The 18,934-nt window shown below is 48.2% G+C and overlaps 1 non-coding gene across 1 annotated transcript; it reads left to right on the forward strand.

Moving 5' to 3' along the window:
• The first annotated feature begins 10,543 nt into the window (after window positions 1–10,543).
• LOC137501399 (5S ribosomal RNA) lies at window positions 10,544–10,662 on the forward strand. The gene has a single exon (XR_011018542.1). It is a non-coding gene; the product is annotated as a 5S ribosomal RNA (ribosomal RNA).
• Window positions 10,663–18,934: the final 8,272 nt, after the last annotated feature.

The raw sequence follows: 18,934 nt of genomic DNA on the forward strand, positions 1-18,934 counted from the left end.
GTCTGGGCCTTAAGGTACGCCCTGAAATACACCTAGACGTTCTAGGATTCCTCTTTAACTAGGCTTCTCTTCTCTTCCCTTACAAGGGCCTTAAAACAGCAGGAAGTGAGAGAGGGTACCTGACCGTGAGGCAAGTGCCTATGGCCCTAAATACTGCGACTAAAATGAACTTAAAGAGCTAGCAAGAGACCTGGAATCTGACAAGTCGTGGAAACTAGTCCCTAATTTATATGTTTCCTTCTTTATGCCCTTTTATGCAATGCTATTAGAGGCAGATTACGGTGGGTCTCCTTGCTACTGCAGAAATCCACCTGAAGGCCGAACGTCCCTTGCTCTCATTCGAAAGTGGCTAGAGTCCACAAACAGTTCTCTGCCTTGGCAGCTAGAGGAAGGATGGGACTTCCTTCAGGTAAGCGGTGGTCGCTCCCGGGGGCGTCGCGACGACGGCGGCTGCCCCTAAATGTCGGCATGGAGAGGGAGCTGAGGAAATGCTGTCCATGGAACACACCTGCGCCAGGACGCCCTGAACAAGGCGGGCAGCACTTCTTTCATTTGAGGAGCAGCATTAATCCTTTGGCTATCCCTTCCTACCTTGAACTGAACCTTCCGCCGCCCCCACGGGACGCAGGGTGCACGAGAAAGGAGCTAGGAAGCACGTCCCCAACTTATCGCCGCGCAGCCCACCCGACAGCTAGCCACTGCTGTTTCCTGCGCGGTCCGAGTAGCCTGATACACTCCGCCATTTTCAGGGAAACCACACTTAAAACATTCGCATTCGCAGCTCAGCGCTCGAACAGTGCAGTCCTGTAAGCACTAAGCTCCGGCTACCAAGAACCCAGCACCCAGAACGCTAGTTACCCTGCCGCTAACTGCGATACCTACGCTCCAACCAAGATTTAGGGTTCTATCAGAGAGCCCCTTCACCACGGGAATAGGCCACCTGCAACACAGCCTATTTCAAATCAACAATCGCTAACTGCCACCAACAATAGGCAGAAACTGCAATCGCCTGCTAGCCAAGTTACGGCAGGCCCAAGCAATTTGTCAGAGCCCTCAGTGTGGTCACTGGTTCGAGGCTTGTCCCGTTGAGATACGTCAAAACTAAACCTGCTTCGACCGTGCCCACTGAGTGAGCACCTAACAGCGCGCCGGTCCTCTTATTGAGTTTGACCGTTCCAGTGTTTTATCATAAACACCCAAGTCTCCCCAGCCCATACCAGCCGTCAGGACCACCTTGGTGGATTGAGTAGCCAAGACACTGACATTCCCATCTCAAACCATGTCCAGGAAACCCCCAACCACCCCCAATTTCGACCAACCTCTCCAAATTCGCACCAATAACCGTGACACCTGGTACGATCCTTTTATTTTTCCAATGCCTTACGACCAGTACCCATCCAGACACACCCGATTCCACCACCGCCAACGCACATACCTAGCCATCCAGCCAGTCATAAAGCACGTCCAGCTCTTAGAGGAGCTCTCTAATGGATGCATAACTGTTTTCCCTATGGATATTGAGGGCAGCTATAGCGCCATTCTTGAACACCTAAAAACTAGGGACATCCGTTACAGAGTATGCATTGGGTACGCGCCAGACGCCGAAGTAGCTACCCAAACTGAGCTGGACGCAACACACACACCACTAACATTCACAAAAACCACACAAACTCACTTAAACCAAGAGCACCAGACAGTACAAACAGACGACCCTCCAATCATCTTGGACTCACCCCTCTCCCCCCCGCCAGAATCCGAACCCGGGACTGAGACCCCATTAATCTCACAACCGGGCACGGAAACACTCCCCCCCCCACCAGCATCCGAACCCGGGAATGAGACCCCATTAGTCTCACAACCGGGTACGGTAACACACTCCAGATACACTCAGACTGGGAGCAGGCGTAAAAAACCTGCCCCTAAGTCAACGCCGCTCACATCCAACACCTACACTTCAGAGACACGAACACGCACCCCCCCTCACACAACACTCATTACACAATGTTTCAATTGTCTTCGACTGAACCACTCTGCAGCCTCGTGCTCAGAGGCTCAGCGGTGTAATCGGTGTGGCGGTCCCCACCGTCACACTGAGTGCACTGTACCACGCAGCCAGCCGAGGTGCGCGAACTGCCAAGGCAGTCACGCCGCCTCATTTCCTGGCTGCCCGTTCTTGAAGAAGGCAATTCGAGACCATTACAGACGCGCCAGGCACTTACAGGCTCACCACTACACACCACAGACACCACTCAGCCATAATACACTGCATCATTCGAACCCAGGACCTTCTACCAACGCCCATACGACCCAGCCCTGCCAAGCTTCCCATGCCCTGATCAGTCTTCTTACCAAGCTAATATCAACTCCGGATCAGCCTCTACTTCCCATGCCTGCCAAGCAACTGATCCTCAACTAAATTAAATCCCGCCCTGCATACCGCCCCCGCCCAGCAACAAGCAAAGACCTCACTCCTCACTTCCTTAAAGCACTGGAACTCACGGAAACCGAGGCGGGAGCACTACATAAATGCTGCTAACTAACAATGCTGAATTTCTCAAAATTAACACCTACAGATGCTGTAAAATTATTATTTAACATCCGCAGATACTTGCACTTTTAAAGTAAAAGTGCAAGTTGCGAACCTTTGACACGGTGAAGCGTTACAGACTTCCAAACGTAACATATGCTAGGCAAACCCTGCTCCAACAGGGTGAGCCACACCGTCCACAAAAACAGCTGTGCTAGCCATGGTTACTGAATGTAAATTCTCCTAGGTACCAACACACATACATACTACTTACACAAATAGTTAAGCAACATCGGGAATGGCCACCCAGTGGATGGGTGACCACAACAAGTACACTCACACATACATTCAACAAAACACATACATTAACAACACCATTTACTGAAAATAACACACAACAAATAAATCAAATATACGAGCTTTCACAAAACTGCAACATAACATTAAAGGCCGACAGAGGAGTCTCGAAGAGACACCGGCATCGGCACAACACTAACACCTATCTCTCGAGATAGGTGTACCATACCGAACCCTGGGGAAACCACACTTAAACCCACGACCCACCCCGCCCCTCCCTTGTCATACAATGCTTCAACTGCCTTCTACTACACCACTCTGCAGCTACCTGCACTGCGGCCACTCGCTGCAACAGATGTGGCGGCTCACACCGTCACACTGACTGCACGGTACCGCGGGACCAGCCGAGGTGTGCAAACTGCCAAGGCAGTCATGCCGCCTCATTCCCTGGCTGTCCCTTTATTAAGAAGGCAGTGAAGGAACACTACAGACACGCCAAACATCTACAGTCAAGCACTAAACCTACAGTACATACAGCTACCACTACCCTACCTCACTCAAACCCTGGACACTATACCCAACAGCCCAGTTACCAGACCAGACAGGACACCACCACCACCATCCTGAACTTACTTCTAAACCTCATATCTACCCATAACCAGAACCCCCCACCCCCCATGCCCATGCCAAGCAAACAACTCATCATAGACTAAAGTCTCCAAGCATCCCACCCCCGCCAAGTCAGTAAGAACATGTCCTCACTTCCTTAACAGCACAATCACCTCACTCCTTAAAGCTCCAACTAAACAAAACACTGGAACACTCGGACACCGAAGCGGGTGCACCACAACGAACTGCCGCATTTCCAATGCTGTAAACGTCCACACTTAAATGCTGTATTTCTAAATTAAAGTATCAAAAACACCCGATACTCAGGAATATAAACATATTCCTGCGCACAATCCAGCGGCAAGGCCCGGTTACCCAAGCAACACCGGGCGTGGTCAGGGTTTGGATGGGTGACCATCCAAATTTTACCCTTGCCGCTGGCTCAGAGACAAAAAATTTAGACATTTTCCTAACATCCAGCCATGGCACGCACAGAATAAGGTTGAATTTTCCATAATACCACAAAACCGCACACATAATACAGTTAAACTTTCACCATTTTATTATTATTATTATTATTATTATTATTATTATCACCCAAATATATTTTATTCTTTTTATACTTATTTTCTACAACAGGCCAGGTGAGGAGCGCGGCATAGCGCACCGGTACTGGCACCGCAAAACGGCACTCCCATCAGGGGTGTCCAAACTGAAAATATGGAAACCACACTTAAATGCTGTATTTCTAAATTAAAGTATCAAAAACACCCGATACTCAGGAATATAAACATATTCCTGCGCACAATCCAGCGGCAAGGCCCGGTTACCCAAGCAACACCGGGCGTGGTCAGGGTTTGGATGGGTGACCATCCAAATTTTACCCTTGCCGCTGGCTCAGAGACAAAAAATTTAGACATTTTCCTAACATCCAGCCATGGCACGCACAGAATAAGGTTGAATTTTCCATAATACCACAAAACCGCACACATAATACAGTTAAACTTTCACCATTTTATTATTATTATTATTATTATTATTATTATTATCACCCAAATATATTTTATTCTTTTTATACTTATTTTCTACAACAGGCCAGGTGAGGAGCGCGGCATAGCGCACCGGTACTGGCACCGCAAAACGGCACTCCCATCAGGGGTGTCCAAACTGAAAATATGGAAATTTAACACATTCGCACCGTGACCATGGCTGACACAGCAACAGCATCGGCAGCATCTGCACCCGCCTCGGCTCCGGCCCAGGCGTCGCCCAAGAAGAACAAGGCTTCCGCATCCAAGAAACCTCGCACCAAGCCTGCCCATCCGAAAACCTCCGAGATGGTGGGCAGTGCCATCAAGAGCCTCAAGGAGCGAGGTGGATCTTCTCTCCAAGCTATCAAGAAGTACATCTCTGCCAACTACAAGGTGGACTCTGAGAAGCTGGCGCCATTCATCAAGAAGTACCTGAAATCTGCTGTGGCTTCCGGAGAGCTGGTCCAGACCAAGGGGAAGGGAGCTTCAGGTTCCTTCAAACTCGCCTCAGCTGCCAAGCCGGAGAAGGCCAGCGCAGCCCCTGTCAAGCGGTCCGCCGCCCCCAAGGAGAAGCGCATCCCCAAGGCGAAGAAGGCTGGTGGAGCCAAGGCTGCAGCCAAGAAAGCCATTTCCAAAAAGCCTGCTGAGAAGAAGAAGGCAGCTCCTGCTCCCAAACCAAAGCAGAAGGCTCCTTCCAAGGCTAAGAAGGCCGCCAAGGTGCCCACTAAGAAACCTAAGGCACCTAAGCCTAAAAAGGCTGCTAAGCCCAAGGCCTCGCCTAAAAAGGCACCAGCTAAAAGGAAGTGAGGTCATTTCATGATCTTGCTTCCTTCCACCCGCACCTCTTGCTCCCGTGGGAGCAGAGGAAAAACGGCCCTTATCAGGGCCATCACCTTCTTTCTAAAAGAGCCTATGAAGTCTTGAGCGTGAAACCTGGCCCCCCCTCCTACCTTTGTCTCGTAAAGGGGCAAGTCTGCATAAGTGCCCCGCTACTCTGTTGTTGTTTTTATTATTATTATTATTATTATTATTATTATCATCATCATCATCATCATCATCATTATTTAGTGTTTTCTTTACTGTTATTGCACTTGGAGTTTTCCTTAATCCCCTTGGCACAACAACTGCAACAACCACCTTCAAGATTTATATACTTTGTTATTATTATTATTATTATTATTATTATTATTATTATTATTATCACCACCTTTATTATTCACTATTTTCTTTACTGTGATTGCTCTAGGACTCTTCCCATCGACCCCTGGAATTAAAAAAAAAAAAACTACAACCACCGCCTTCAAGATGTATATACTTTGTCATTATTATTATTATTATTATTATTATTATTATTCAGTTTTTTCTTTACTGTGATTGCACTTGGAATGTTCACATCATCCCCTGGAAACAACAACAACAACCACCACCACCACCATCATCATCAAGATTTATATTATTATTATTTATTTATTTTTAAAAAATATTTTAATTCACTGCCCGTGCTAGCTCAGAGACTACGACTGCTCTTTCTGGGATATTTTGGTGGCCCTGAAAAGGGCCGTTTGGTGAAAGGTCCAGCGTTAAGCAAGCTCCGGACTTAGGCACGCTCCCCTCGGATGCGGCGGGCGAGCTGGATGTCCTTCGGCATGATGGTGACACGCTTGGCATGGATGGCACACAAGTTGGTGTCTTCGAAAAGACCCACCAGGTAGGCTTCGCTGGCCTCCTGCAAGGCCATGACGGCCGAGCTCTGGAAGCGCAGGTCGGTCTTGAAGTCCTGAGCTATTTCTCTCACGAGCCGCTGGAAAGGCAGCTTGCGGATGAGCAGCTCGGTGCTCTTCTGGTAGCGCCTGATCTCACGGAGGGCCACGGTACCGGGTCTGTACCGATGAGGCTTCTTCACTCCACCCGTGGCAGGCGCGCTCTTACGGGCAGCCTTGGTTGCCAGCTGCTTGCGGGGGGCCTTGCCTCCGGTGGATTTACGTGCAGTCTGCTTCGTCCGGGCCATGACGTACGGTACTCACTGTCGACACGCTGCAGGGAGAATAAAAGAGCTTGCTCCCGCTCGCCTTGTTTTATTCCTTCGCTTCCCCCTCCCTGTGCTGCAGCAGCGCTGCCATTCGCTAGCCAGTTGCCGACGTCACCGGGGCCAGGCTCGTTCAACAAAAGCACAAGCAAAAGCGGGGCCTGGCACATTCGAGCTCTGAACTCGCTGTTGTACTGATCTACCATGACCGGACGAGGCAAGGGAGGAAAGGGACTCGGCAAAGGAGGCGCCAAGCGTCACAGGAAGGTGCTCCGAGACAACATCCAGGGCATCACCAAGCCTGCCATCAGACGTCTCGCCCGCAGAGGTGGGGTCAAGCGTATCTCGGGCCTAATCTACGAGGAGACTCGTGGCGTGCTCAAGGTTTTCCTGGAGAACGTCATCCGGGATGCCGTAACATACACCGAGCACGCCAAGAGGAAGACCGTGACCGCCATGGACGTAGTGTACGCCCTCAAGAGACAGGGACGTACCCTTTACGGTTTCGGCGGTTAGATCTCTTCCGAGCGTGCTCCCGGCAGGGGGCATGCAGTGTTTAAAAAAAACGGCCCTTTTCAGGGCCACCACTTACCTCTCAAAAGAGCTCTGTGTCCCGTGTCCAGTACTCCTCTAGCATTGCTTGTGCAGCACTTCTTCCTAGGAGGTACTGTACTGTACTGTACTGTACAGTACACTTCTCCTCGAGCCCTGCAGAGAAGAAAATATGCCCTCAACGTTAGTAATGAAGTCTAGTCTGAAGTTTATTTTTAATGGACACTAGATATCTGTATCTGATCCTCTTTCTTTCTTTCTTTCTTTCATTCAGAAACTAATCACTTGGCTTCTTTCTAAATAAATAAATAAATAAATAAATAAATAAATAAATAAATAAATAAATAAATAAATAAATGCTAAAACGTGCCTATTCCTCTGGTTCATTCTACTCTGATAACCTACTCCAGTTTTGAAGGTTATACCGTAAACTGGTATGATATTAAAAGTACTTCTTATGCAACCTTCCTTCCTTCCTTCCTTCCTTCCTTCCTTCCTTCCTTCCTTCCTTCCTTCCTTCCTTCCTTCCTTCCTTCCTTCCTTCAATTAATGAACTGTGTAATATATCATTAAGTTGGCTAGGCTATTTTCTGTCCTAAACACTAAATTCCAGCATCTGTTGCTACTGAAGGGACACTAAACACAATTCTTCTCTTTGCTGTTGTTGTAGTTGTTGTTGTTCTTGGTTTCACTATTATTATTATTATTATTATTATTAGAGACCTGTATGTACTGTACTGTACTGCTCTTTCTCTTTTGACACCTCCTTTACTACTGAGCAATAAAGCCTGACAAGCAACTCTTTCCTTAACCAGCTGGTGGCCCTGAAAAGGGCCGTTTTTTAAATTTTTGCCTGGGAAACCAAGGCTAAGGCAATTAAGCCTTCTTCTCGGTCTTCTTGGGCAGGAGCACTGCCTGAATATTGGGCAGCACACCTCCCTGGGCAATGGTCACACCAGACAGGAGTTTGTTTAACTCCTCATCATTACGTATGGCCAACTGCAAGTGACGGGGGATGATCCTCGTCTTCTTGTTGTCACGGGCTGCATTGCCTGCCAACTCAAGAACTTCAGCAGCCAGGTACTCCATGACCGCAGCCAGGTACACGGGGGCACCAGCACCCACTCGCTCTGCATAGTTTCCCTTGCGGAGGAGACGGTGGATACGCCCGACAGGAAACTGCAGGCCTGCACGGCTGGAACGGCTTTTGGACTTGCCCTTAACTTTTCCTCCCTTGCCTCGTCCTGACATGATGCTCTGCTAGTCTGCTTCGCACCAAATGGTATTTTGCAGCTTTTTTTTTTTTTTTTTTTTTTTTTTTTTTTTTTTTTTTTTTTTTACGGGGGGCCCCCGTAGCCCGCTCCCCCGCCGTGACCATCGACTCAATCTACATGGCCTCCGACATGCTATTAGTTTCTAAGAAGAAAAGAGATAGCTGGGTAGAGTGGGAAGTGATACTACAGGAGTATCTGCCTGTCCCCATGCACAGCATGTTACCAGGCCAGATGTGGTGGTGGGTGTCAATAGTGGTGTAATCGGGTGGTAAGGGTCAGGAAAAAAACCACATAGGCGGAAATAGAAAGATGCCTACATGTAAAACCTGACATTTTGTAGATAGCACATGCAAGGATGTGGGTTGGAAATTTTTCCAGGTTGTGTTAGTGAGGAGTAGGTATCATGCACAAGTCATGTCCATTATCCAGAAATGTTTGTTCGTTATATGGGGATCAGCCTTCTTGGCACTGCGGGGTTTTGTGCGCGGGTCCAATGGCTTCTGGGCTTTGGAACCACAGGAAAGGTCCCATTGTCCAGCCGCCACTGTTCCCTGGTGCCAAGCCTCCATGTATGGAGAAGGGATGAGCCAAGCCAGCTGTATTGCTGGGGCTAGCGTCTTCTTTAGCGTCTTCTTCCTTGCTCATCCCTAGGGTGTGTCCCTGCGTTGCGGTGGTGGCCACTCTTGTCACGTCTAATCTAGATAAAAACATACACAGAAACATACATATATATAAACAATGAGGCTAATCTTGTGCGATTGTTGTCCATGGGTGCTTCTTGAGGGGCTGGCCAGCTGCTTTCCCTCGTGTTACTGAAACATATAGATAGAACAAGGAAGCGGAAATTGTTATATACAATTTTATTTACAATTTACAAACAGTGGTTTTTTTTTTTTTTTTTTTTTTTTTTTTTTTTTTTTTTTTTTTTTTTTGATATTTGAGTGGTGTCGATTTGAGTATATTTTGGTGAGTATGTTTTGATGAGTTATGCCTTAGAAGGTGTGTGGAGTCCGTTACCTTCTATTCCTGTGGCTGAATAGTATTTGTTTTGGCGTGGGGTACTTTTTGTATTGGTCTGGGTCGTACCTTCCAATACCCCTGATTAGGGGATTGATTTTGTTGCCCCACGCCTTGGTGTACATTCGTAGTGTCTGCTTTCTAAGGTGGTATCTTCTGGCAGGTTACGCGAGGCAGCGAGCCAGCCAATGAGGCTGCAGCTAGTTCGCCCCCATTGGCTAGTGCCAAGAAAGCCGGCAAGGCCCAGAAGAACATCTCCAAGGGAGATAAGAAGAAGAAGCGCAAGAGGAAGGAGAGCTACGCCATCTACATCTACAAAGTACTTAAACAGGTACACCCTGATACTGGCATCTCCAGCAAGGCGATGAGCATCATGAACAGCTTCGTCAACGACATCTTCGAGCGTATCGCCGCGGAGGCTTCCCGTCTGGCCCACTACAACAAGCGCTCCACCATCACTAGTCGGGAGATCCAGACTGCCGTCCGTCTCTTGCTGCCCGGAGAGCTGGCCAAGCACGCCGTCAGCGAGGGCACCAAGGCAGTCACCAAATACACCAGCTCCAAGTAAGGAGCTACAGGGAATAACCACCCTTCTTAAGAAACGGCCCTTTTCAGGGCCACCACACCTTTAAAAAAAAGAGCAGTTGTGTTAGCCTCTTACCCTTAAGCAAACCAAAGGCAAGTGAAAAGGGGGACATCACATCAAAGTGGTTAGCATTGTTACTTTAAGGTCAAAAGAAATTGGAAAACCTCATAATAATAATAATAATAATAATAATAATAATAATAATAATAATAATAATAATAATCGTCGTCGTTAACACCATCATAGCCGGACGGATTATTCAGTCCTTTTGCCGCTTGAAACGACAATCGCACCGCCGTCAACAACAACAACAACAACTACTACTACTACTACTACTACCACGGGGCCCTGGGTCTTTCTTTCTTTCTTTTCTTTCTTGAGGAGATTGGTTGGGATTGAATGTAGGCCCTGGGTCGAGTTGGGGTTAGGTTACGACGAAGTGAGGTTAAAACTACTCGGGTTAGGTTCCGCCGCGCCCCGCCGCGCGCGCTCAGTACCGCCCTCGTACGCTCCTCCATCGCGATCTCCGAGCAAAGTCTCGTCTCGACAACGCGCCCGCCCACCTCCAAAGAATAAATAACCGTTGCCTTCTGTACACATGCATCAATGAAGACTTCCTTTCTCGCCAACGGCCATACCATGTTGAATACACCGGTTCTCGTCCGATCACCGCAGTTAAGCAACATTGGGCGTGGTCAGTACTTGGATGGGTGACCGCTTGGGAACACCACGTGCCGTTGGCTCAATTCCCTTTTTACCTACTATTCTGATCTCTAAATAACCCTTTATCATCAACTTTAGCCTTACGGCTGCACAAATGTCGAAATTGATCGATTTTTGTTACATGTGAAACTAACCAGATGTTCTTAACTTTCCAACATGATTCAAGTTTATTGTAGATACTTAACTTCCTCCGAGGTGCCCGCCTAACCTGACCTGATGATGATGATGATGATGATGATGATGATGATGATGATGATTATGCGAGAGAGAGAGAGAGAGAGAGAGAGAGAGAGAGAGAGAGAGTGTGTGTGTGTGTGTGTGTGTGTGTGTGTGTGTGTGTGTGTGTGTGTGTGTGTGTGTGTGTGCTGTTATTTTTCTTTTAGGTTAGTGCAGCATAGTGTGCCCTGTCTGTAGGCGGCCCCTCACGGATTCTTAACTCTTCATTCTACTACGTCCTATTTCGCGTAAGATTACAGGTAAGAAGGGTAATCAGTGCCAGGGCGGAACGTGGGTTCGAATCTCCCTGCCCGCCAAGAAAATCGCGAGGAAGATGGTTTCCAAACAACGTCATCGACACTGTCGTGATAACAATGAAAGCCGTGTCCTAGCAACCGCACGCCGCATGTAGCAGCCCTTCAAAGAGGCGAAAAATGATTTCATTTTATGTTCTTTCAGGTAAGATAAGATACTATCGCTGACCCGTTGATATAACGACGACGTTCGGTAATAAGTTGCAAGTCTGTTGTGCGCTATTCTCTGCAGGTAACTGGGCGTCTCTCATAAGCTTGCTTACGAACGATGATGTACTAGTGCAGGAGAGTGACCCTTGTGCGCGTGTTCCGACAAATCGTAGCATTGACTCCCAGGACTTTGCATTTCTACCTAAGATGAGACGGTTTCCTAATAAGACTGAGAAAGTAACGTTTTCGACGACAAGTGTTAGTTGAAAGTGTCGTGACGTTTTAGGTTAGGTGACGTGAGGAAAGTGCTCGATTTCAGTAGCCTGCACGTCGGCTGACCGACCTTTCGGCAAGTGATGAATTCCATAGAACTAACCTCAACTCCCCATATCATTACCGTTACCGTCCTGGATTTAAATAGGCCATTCTGAGCTCAACTTGGCGAGTTCGATTCCGGTTCACTCCCTTGGTATTTGAATGGCCAAACACGTCGGCCTAATGCCTGTAGATTTACGGGCACGTAAAATAGAAGAACTCCTGCGGGACAAAATTTCGCCTCAGCGGCGTCTCCGGAAACGGTAAATAGTAGTTAGTGGGGCGTAAAGTAAATAACATTTTTCACTACCTACCACTACTACTTCCTGTTAGGCCGGTACGGATTTTTCGTACTTCGGCAATAATACGTCCATTTGCCCAGCACCTGAACACTGCGTACCTGTACGTCCTACTTTTTCCTCCTTACCTTAGTACTACCGGTTAGAATTCAAAGAATAGGGAGGTTAGGTATCCTGCGTCTAACACGGTCGCCCTTTCACTGCTACCCGGGTCCTATATCCTCTTTTCTGCTGAAGACAAACACCTCAACTTCTCTTCTTAATGTTAATAACTACAATCATCATCTTCATTACCTGATTGCTTTCACGAGTTCGCAGGAATTGATAGGCCTAGAATGGAGACCCTGTTCTAAGACATGATTGCAGCGAACCGAGCAAAAGGGGCATAAACTGATCGTGGATCTGCTAACTTCAAGCTAAATTACGCACACTTTTATCATCACCAGTCTTGAAAACTGGGAGGGAGGCCTGCATCTTCTCATTACAGGGTAGATGCTAGATATTTCGGGTGCAATATACTGCAGGTTAGGCTTGGATCACCTAAACTAATTAAGAAAAAATAAAAATCTTGAGGTACCGTACCGGTACTGGTCTGGTCTAGTCATACGAAGAGTAACCCTAGCGCAGCTGGCCTAAAAATCATCAGGTCCCTTTACGCATATCCTCCCATGAATGTAAATGACTCGGTATCCCTCATTACGGTACTTCAATTGATATTTGAGGGAAGAGGACTCTTAAACCTCCTGTTTTCTTCACAGGGTATTCTTTTACAGCACAAACTTGAGTAGTAGTAGTAGTAGTAGTAGTAGTAGTAGTAGTAGTAGTAGTAGAAGAAGAAGAAGAAGGAAGGAAGGAAGGAAGGAAGGAAGGAAGGAAGGAAGGTTGTAGTCAGGAAGGGCATCCAGCCGTATAATCACACCGAATCCACATGGCGAGAGAAGTTGTGTTAACCGTGCATCTACCCTGTGTTAGATCCTTCCTTCCTTCCTTCCTTCCTTCCTTCCTTCCTTCCTGATTTCCATCTGCAAGTAAGAATTGAACGTCCAACGTGTTAACCCAACACGTATTCCTGCAATTCCCGGCGTCGTTCGGACCAGGAGAAAGAAAGAAAGAAAGAAAGAAAGAAAGAAAGAAAGAAAGAAAAAGTTCCTTACACGTCGAAAGGGACATAGCATTCTCGCGGTTTCGCACTTTACTGACCTTATTCTTTTTTGAGGTTAGGTATGCCGCTGTACTTGTAAGTCAAAGAAGTAATTGCGTAGCCTTTTTGTAATTACATTCGACGTAACCTCAAACTTTAATACTATTATTTGAAGTCAGTTCACGCGATCGTCTTCGTTCTATGCTGCTAATAGTGTGATCGATTCTCGCCGCAGCCAGTAGGTTATTTTAAGGAGGCATACTCTCACTTAATGGCAGCTTTGAAACCAAAGGTCGGTTACGAAAGTTAGGTAAAAGTCGTCGTCGTCGACATAGTAGTAGCGGTAGTTGTTTTTTTTTTTTAATAGCCTTAGCCTACTGTTGTTGTTTGTTGTTTGAGTCACCAGTCCGTAGACTGGTTTGATGCAGCCCTCCACGCCACCCTATCCTGTGCCAACCTTTTCGTTTCTATGTAACTATTGCATCCTACATGTGCTTGTCATGTCCGTACCTTGGTCTACCCCTACAGTTCTTACCGCCTACACATCGTTCTAAAACCAACTGAATAAGTCCTGGGTGTCTTAAGATGGGTCCTATCATTGTATCTCTTGTTCTCATCCAATTTTTTCTGAAGTTGTTCTCTGTAGGCAGCTCCCTCGGAAGCTTCTGTCTACCTCAAGCTGTCCAACTTGAGGGAGGACGCGATCGGCTGTAATATTGGAACAATTAGTAATACCGCCTGGTGTAGATATACTATATATGGGCTTCTTTTCGATTGTGAATAGGCCTAGAGATATTCGGTCCTGGCTTTGTTGCCCGGGGTAGGCGGGACGTTTCTACCAGGCTGTGCTTCCCTCCTACAGGTCAGGGACAAAGTCTTTCGTGAGACTTAACCGGCTGTCTTCCGGTCTGGGCCTTAAGGTACGCCCTGAAATACACCTAGACGTTCTAGGATTCCTCTTTAACTAGGCTTCTCTTCTCTTCCCTTACAAGGGCCTTAAAACAGCAGGAAGTGAGAGAGGGTACCTGACCGTGAGGCAAGTGCCTATGGCCCTAAATACTGCGACTAAAATGAACTTAAAGAGCTAGCAAGAGACCTGGAATCTGACAAGTCGTGGAAACTAGTCCCTAATTTATATGTTTCCTTCTTTATGCCCTTTTATGCAATGCTATTAGAGGCAGATTACGGTGGGTCTCCTTGCTACTGCAGAAATCCACCTGAAGGCCGAACGTCCCTTGCTCTCATTCGAAAGTGGCTAGAGTCCACAAACAGTTCTCTGCCTTGGCAGCTAGAGGAAGGATGGGACTTCCTTCAGGTAAGCGGTGGTCGCTCCCGGGGGCGTCGCGACGACGGCGGCTGCCCCTAAATGTCGGCATGGAGAGGGAGCTGAGGAAATGCTGTCCATGGAACACACCTGCGCCAGGACGCCCTGAACAAGGCGGGCAGCACTTCTTTCATTTGAGGAGCAGCATTAATCCTTTGGCTATCCCTTCCTACCTTGAACTGAACCTTCCGCCGCCCCCACGGGACGCAGGGTGCACGAGAAAGGAGCTAGGAAGCACGTCCCCAACTTATCGCCGCGCAGCCCACCCGACAGCTAGCCACTGCTGTTTCCTGCGCGGTCCGAGTAGCCTGATACACTCCGCCATTTTCAGGGAAAATTTAACACATTCGCAGCTCAGCGCTCGTGCAGTGCAGTCCTGTAAGCACTCAGCTCCAAGAACCTAGCACCCAGAACGCTAGTCATCCAGTTACCAGCTGCGATACCTACGCTCCAGCCAAGTCACAGGAGCCCCTTCATCACGGGAATAGGCCACCTGCAATACTGCCTATTTCAAACCAACAATTGCCAACTGCCGCCAACAATAGGCAGAAACAGCAATCGCCTGCTCGCCAAGTTCACGGCAGGCCCAAGCAATTTGTCAGAGCCAAGCAATTGTCAGACCCCTCAGTGTGGTCACTGGTTCGGAACTCGTCCCGTTGCGACACGGTAAAACTACACTTGTTCCGACCGTGCCCACTGAGTGAGCACCTAAACAGCGCGCCGGTCCTCGAAAGAGTTTGACCGTTTCCAGTGCTTCACAGCACCCCAGAACCCACCAAGCACATTCCCTAACCCTGAGTCGGGTCAATTCTGGTGGATTGAGTAGCCAGAACCCCGGCCCCTCCCATCCAGCCATGTCCACAGACTCCAGCTTTGACTACAGCAACTGGTCCTGGAAATCTCCTAGCAATCCAAAAACTGAAACTCCCATCACCGAAGAAGATTACGAAATTCCGTTCCATTACATTCGTTTTGATTCTCCATTCCCTACCTCTGAAAAATGCGACGTCCTAATAATTCCACTCCAAACAGCCGGACCAGTACCACTTACCAGGAAAGCAGTTTTACAATCCATCAAACCCATCCTGGAAGACTACATAGCAGTGGCAGAAGAAACTCATAACAACCTTCTCCTGATCACTCCTATCAAAAATAAATTCACCTCCATTATCATGAAAACCATCCAGAACTCAGGACTCCCGCCACCCATCATGATCAACCCCATCCACTGTACATCAAACCCAAGTTACACCCCCGCACCCTATCCAGAAACACAAGACGTCAGTACCATAACCGACCCCGAACCACCCGTCCAAACCGAACCAGTTCCATCACCGCCACCACCACCGCCTACCCAATCCACAGAATCTCAAACAAACCCACAGCCACCACTCAAAGACACTCACACACAAACAAAAAACAGACACAGAAAACCACCTCATACAGCACCACCTCACCACCGAACCCAGGCACCTATACACTCATCCCTCATCACACAGTGCTTTAATTGCCTGGAATTAAACCACGTAGCAAATTCCTGCGCTAAACCTACCAGATGCAATAGGTGTGGCGGTTCTCACCATCACACAGATTGCAAGGTACCACGTGAGCAGGCGAGGTGTGCCAACTGCCAAGGCAGTCATGCCGCCTCGTTTCCTGGCTGCCCTTACATCAAGCGCGCAATTAAAGCACACTACAGACGCTCCAGACACTTGCATCCTACCACTCAACCACCCCCACCACTCATCCAACCGACCCCACCACCTAAGCACCCGAACCCAGGACCCATGACTACCCACCCAGCACCGCCCACTCCAGACATAACCGCACTCTTACAGCTCTTCCTACTCAACCTCATTTCCACCCAGGCCGGATCACTACCCACGCCTACTCCGCAAAACCACACCACCCCCCAGTAACCGCCCCCCCCCGCCCCCACCAAGTCACTTTTCCCCACCAAGACAAGAGCAAGAACCATGAAATCTCTCACTTCCTAAAAGCGACCTTCTAGCCTACCAAGCCCACCATACCATAATACAGCCAAAACACCCAATCAAAACCACCATCACCACCAAAAAGTCAGACCACCACAACCAAAAAGCACTGGAAACAAAACCGACGCCGAGGCGGGACTTTAATCAAGCTGCAAACACATATGCTGTACTTCTAAATTAATAGTATTACAAACACCGAATACTCATGAATACAAACGTATTCTAGCAAAAAATCCAGCGGCAAGGCCCGATTAACCAAGCAACATCGGGCGTGGCTAACGTTTGGATGGGTGACCACCCAGGCCTAGCCCTTGCCGCTGGCACAAAAAGCAATTTAGAAATTTTTAATAACATCCAGCCATGGCACGCATAGAATAAGGTTGAATTTTTCCATAATACCACTCAACAGCACCCACTTTACCGTAATATTTCCACCATTTTATTATTATTATTATTATTATTATTATTATCAACCAAATATATTTTATTCTTTTTATACTTATTTACTACAACAGGCCAGGTGAGGAGCGCGGCATAGCGCACCGGTACTGGCACCGCAACCGGCACCCCCCTAAGGGGTGTCCAAACTGAACATATGGAAAAAATTTAACACACATTCGCAGTCCAGCGCTCGCACTGTCCAGACGCTCCCAGCACCAAGCTCCAGAGAGACTAGCACCCTGAAAGCTAGCTCACTACGTCTACTGCGAAACTACGGTACTCAGTACCAACCAAGCAACAAAGCCCAGTCACCAGAGAGCCCCCTAGCTCCCGGAGAACAGGCCACCTGCCATACAGCCTGTTCAAATCCAACAATCGACAACTGCCAGCCAAGAATAGGCAGAATCAAGCAAGACCGTGAGCAATTTGTCAGAGCCCTGTATCAGGCAATTTGTCAGAGCCCTCAGTGTGGTCACTGGTTCGGAACTCGTCCCGTTGCGACACGGTAAAACTACACTTGTTCCGACCGTGCCCACTGAGCGAGCACCTAACAGCGCGCCGGTCCTCTTATTGAGTTTGACCGTTCCAGTGTTTTATAACAAACACCCAAGTCTCACCTGCCCTAACCCAGCCCTGTCGGGACCACCTCGGTGGACTGAGTAGCCGAGACACCGACCTCCCACTGAAAACCATGGACCCACCCAACTTCAACGAACCACTCTTAATCAGAACCAAGGAACGCTACCCCAGCTCCTACCCCTTCATTTTCCCGCTTCCATATGACCCATACAGTGACATCTCACCCAAACGCCTGTTCCTTCACCGTAAAAACACATATACAGCCATACAACCAGTCCTTCAACACGTACAAATGGCGCAAGAGCTCTGTAATGGATGTATTATATTATTTTCTATTAACAGACAAGCAAGCTACAATGCAATCCTTAAACATCTAAGAACTGAGAACATCCAGTACAGAGTCTGCTCCGAACACACCTCAGACATGGAAACAGCCACACGAACAGAACCTGACACTCAACACCAAACAACACAAACAGATAACACCGTAGATGATGCACCCCTCACCTCCCCCCTTCCCCCCCAACCTGAAACCGAGCCCGGGACTGAGACCCTATCAGTCTCACAACCGGGCACGGACACAACACACAAGTACACTCAGACTAGGAGGAGACGTAAAAAATCTGCTCCTAGGACTGCCAGACAGCCAACACATAAAACCAACACAACAGTGACTCGAACCCACGACCCACCCCGCCCCTCCCTTGTCATACAATGCTTCAACTGCCTTCTACTACACCACTCTGCAGCTACCTGCACTGCGGCCACTCGCTGCAACAGATGTGGCGGCTCACACCGTCACACTGACTGCACGGTACCGCGGGACCAGCCGAGGTGTGCAAACTGCCAAGGCAGTCATGCCGCCTCATTCCCTGGCTGTCCCTTTATTAAGAAGGCAGTGAAGGAACACTACAGACACGCCAAACATCTACAGTCAAGCACTAAACCTACAGTACATACAGCTACCACTACCCTACCTCACTCAAACCCTGGACACTATACCCAACAGCCCAGTTACCAGACCAGACAGGACACCACCACCACCATCCTGAACTTACTTCTAAACCTCATATCTACCCATAACCAGAACCCCCCACCCCCCATGCCCATGCCAAGCAAACAACTCATCATAGACTAAAGTCTCCAAGCATCCCACCCCCGCCAAGTCAGTAAGAACATGTCCTCACTTCCTTAACAGCACAATCACCTCACTCCTTAAAGCTCCAACTAAACAAAACACTGGAACACTCGGACACCGAAGCGGGTGCACCACAACGAACTGCCGCATTTCCAATGCTGTAAACGTCCACACTTAAATGCTGTATTTCTAAATTAAAGTATCAAAAACACCCGATACTCAGGAATATAAACATATTCCTGCGCACAATCCAGCGGCAAGGCCCGGTTACCCAAGCAACACCGGGCGTGGTCAGGGTTTGGATGGGTGACCATCCAAATTTTACCCTTGCCGCTGGCTCAGAGACAAAAAATTTAGACATTTTCCTAACATCCAGCCATG

This window comes from Anabrus simplex, chromosome 6 (assembly GCF_040414725.1).
Source record: "Anabrus simplex isolate iqAnaSimp1 chromosome 6, ASM4041472v1, whole genome shotgun sequence".
In the NCBI taxonomy this organism is placed as follows: Eukaryota; Metazoa; Arthropoda; class Insecta; order Orthoptera; family Tettigoniidae; genus Anabrus; species Anabrus simplex.